Raw genomic sequence first — 4,058 nt, 5'->3', positions numbered from 1 at the left:
CCATGATCTTTATGATTGACACTTTGTAATATCATTTGACAATGCTTTAAAGTCTTCAGTTCATCCCAAGAACTATGACGACTCTGATGTTACAGAAACATTTGCACATTAAGTTAATTAATTTTTATATAGTAGATGTGAACAGTGATTTTCTTCCCTCCCCACCTGTATTATTTTTTCTTAATTTTGAAGGAATATATTATATCTTAAATGATACTTTTTCATCAAGTTAAAAATGTTTATATTCCTAAGAAACAAAAAAGCTCATTATATGAAGGTACATGTATCTTTCATGGATCTGCTATTCTCACAAGTAATTTGCCATTAAAGAAAGTTTTTGCTGAAGAGCAATTGTTAGTATCTATCAACATTTGAAATGTATCTCCCTTTGACCCAGTAATTCCACTTCATGAGTGACATTATATGTATATAATAATTAAATGTCCATGAATAGGATACTGTTAAATACATTATGACATATTCATTTTTATGCAGACTGATATGGAAATATCTTTAATATATGGTTGTTAGTGAATAAAACAGGCACAAAAAGGTGTGTATACCATGCTGCCATTTATATTAAAAGGCAGAATATGCATATATGACTTACAAATGCACAATATTTTTCTAGAGAGAAATAAACCGGTGAAAGTATTGGCTCAGAGGAAAGGGTCTAGTAACCAGGAAAGAGAAAAAGATTAGGATTTACCTTCTACTATTTATGCATTTTACCTCTTGCATATTCTACCAAGTGCATGCATCATCTATTAAACAAATAAAAAAGAAACATGCATTTCAAATAAATCATTTTGCAATAAGATGTTTATGTAGCCCAGCAAAACTGACAAGTTGAGACCTTGTTATTGACATATGGACTTCATTCTTCATAAGAATATGAATATGAAGTTTATGAATGAAAAATGGGTACCGACCCATTGGGCACTTATACTCACCACCTGGGGGGCAGACTCATTAGATGCCCAAGCCTCTACATCATGCAATATACCTGTGTAACCATCCTGCACATATACCCTTTGAATATAAAATAAAATTTTAAAAAAGATGTACTTGTCTATGGTATTTGATATTTACTGAGCACCATGATCTTTATAATTGACATTTTGTAATATCATTTGACAGTGCATTCTTACAAAGAATGAAGTTCATATGTCAATAACAAGGTCTCAACTTGTCAGTTTTGCTGGGCTACATAAACATCTTATTGCAAAATTTAAAGCCCTCAAAATTGTTCTCTGAACACTTACTAGTCAGGGATCTATGCTTGTGTATAAGCAGGGTGTTCGTGTTTTTAAAAACCTTTAAATGTCCATAACTTTATCAATTTTACTAATTTGAAATATAATGTATGAATAGTAAGTATCTTCTGGTCAGTGACTATTTTTGTTTCAATATTTTATTTTATTTTTTTATTTTTTATTTTTTTGAGTTGGAGTCTCACTCTGTCACCCAGACTGGAGTGCAGTGGCTGCTCCCGGCCACCGCAGCCTCAACCTGCTGGGCTCCGGTGATCCTTCCACCTCAGCCTTCCAAGTAGCAGGAATTACAGGCATGTGCTACCACACCCGGCTGATTTTTTTTGATTTATTGTAGAGATGATGTCTTGCTGCCCAGGCGGGTCTCGAACCCGCGGGCACAGGCAATCCACTCACTTCAGTCTCCCAAAGGCGCGGGATTACAGGCTGAGCCACCAAGCCTGGCTTATTAATTTTTTAATGAACCAAATTACCTAACAGAGTTTCTTAGATACGGTGGGAGGCCAAAAACGTATTTATCAGTATTTATCAGAAAGAAATTGGGGTTTAGTAACTTTAGCAATCTCTGCCTCTAGCTGTGTGAATAAAAATGTAGTCATTTATTTCAGCGCCTGTGAATAAATACTTCTTTAGCCATCTTCTTTAGCAATTGAGTGACCTTAGAGAATTATTAGTTTTAACTGGATTTATTGAGTATAGTCCTCAAAAAGGCCTCTAGATATATTCATAAAATTATGTAATAGAGATGGAATTTCTGGATTTAAGGTAAATAATGAAAATAATCTAGAGGTGATTCATAAAGCAGGTATTGAGTATAACCACATATGTGCACCCTACATATGAACTGAGTGTAATGTTCCTCTTACATTAGTGTGTTTATCTTCCTTAAAAATCTGTCATTACTTTTCACCCTGTATAACTATTTTTAGTGATGCACTGGAAATTTTGAAAAGTTTCAATCAATGCTTGTTGAAGAAATGAATGTGTACAGGTTACCCCCTTCCTTGTGACTTAAGTTTCAGCTAAGCCCTTTGAGGTACACATGAAAGGTGTGAGTGGTTTTGCATGAGGCCTTTTGTCTGACAATAGAGGAAGAAGGAAAGTCCCAGAAGGGCTCAGGTAGGAAGAGAGAGAAACGGAAACAGTTAAGGGGATGGTGTTACATATGTCTCCAGTCAAACTTTCTATGGGAGATGAGATGTGCAGGAAGGAATGGCTCCTTTTCAGGAAGAACACATGAAATAGTACAGTCACTGCCTTGTAAGAACGTCATTGTCCTGTGATCCTAGTGGTTCTTTCTAGGGAGAACCTCAATGGCAAGAAATGTGGTGGAGCAGCGATGATGTTTTGCTGAGCTAGAATTGTTTGGGAACGTAATGAAGGTTCATGGAACTTCCATAAACCGTGGACAGGAATCTACAGGGGTTGAAGTTTTAGTTGAAGGGTGGAGCAAGACATGAAATGAGCTATTTTCAAGACTCTGTTCCTGTTAAAATTGTAAGCTTGGTGTTTATAAATAAATGGATAAGGCATACTCAAACTTACATGAATGAGTTTAATAAAGAAATATGGCCATGGGTATATATTCATACCATGCAAACTGGCTATTTTTTCTGAGTCAAAACAATTAGCCTGCTATTTTGGCATAAGCTCAGGATAGGCACACTGTTGTTTTATCCAGTGTTAAAGCTCCCAGTGAATAAATATCATCTTCACAACAAAACTCCATGATATTTTCTTATTTAAAATGTTTTGTACTTACAAGAACAGATATAGTGAAATCCCAAGTGTCTAATCAAGAAGAGGCCCAAACTTTACCTGTACCATGATTACTTTTGTACCTAACCCTGAATTTTACCCCACATCATTAAAATAAAAATTAAAAAAAAAATCCCATGGATGATGGGAAATACCAGTGGTATTAATCTATAGGTCAGAAGACAGCCTAGCCAGTAACAAAACAAAAAAAAAAAAAAAAAAGAAAGAAAGAAAGAAAGAAAGAAAAAGAAAAAGAAAAAAAAAAAGAGGATCCCAAGTTTTTCTAAGTTCTTCAATTAAAAAATTCTAAACATAGGATATACATATGTACATATATTTAAGTGTGTAAGTTATGTACATGTGTGTGAATCTAAAAATGGTAATTTGTAACATTTATGATACACACTTAATTCTTTGGTAAAGTTCTTTTCACAATATGAAAGGAGTTGCTTTTAAACAATGCTGTATTTCTCATATTTAATCATCAGAAATTTAATGTTTACTTGAATCATCCAAAAAATTATTTCAGACATCAACTGACATTTTCTCATATTAAAAAAATAAATCCTTGAGTTGACAGACATCCAACAGCAGGAGGTAAGGCTTGAGCTGACAGTTGCTTCCTTGCACAGACGTTTAATTACAGAGTCAGCATGCAAGCTTCAGAAGCCCCCAGGATTAAGTAGCTAACATTGACTGGTGTTCAATTCATTGCTAGAACTGTAACAGGAAGAAGTGTGGCAGTTAAGTGTAGGTTTCAGTGAGAGCATGCGGAGTGTATATCTGTTCTAAGACCATGAGGATCTTAATTTTATACAGAAAGCAAAGGCTATCATTCCACCTATTTAGCTATATCAAAAAATGGGTTGTGTCTCATAATTAAAATTCTATAATAATTGAGGTTTAAAATTTATTCACTGAAATATTTAAGCGATTTAGATATCTAAATGTGCATTACATATTTTCCTGTCTCTTAAGCACAGTATTCTGAACAAAACATAAACTTCTCTTTGGCAGCCAGGTTCC

Source organism: Carlito syrichta, unplaced genomic scaffold, assembly GCF_000164805.1.
Source record: "Carlito syrichta isolate Samal-C Ts95f unplaced genomic scaffold, Tarsius_syrichta-2.0.1 Scaffold288486, whole genome shotgun sequence".
In the NCBI taxonomy this organism is placed as follows: Eukaryota; Metazoa; Chordata; class Mammalia; order Primates; family Tarsiidae; genus Carlito; species Carlito syrichta.
The sequence above is the reverse complement of the archived record's forward strand: the minus strand, read 5'-3'. Positions refer to the sequence as shown.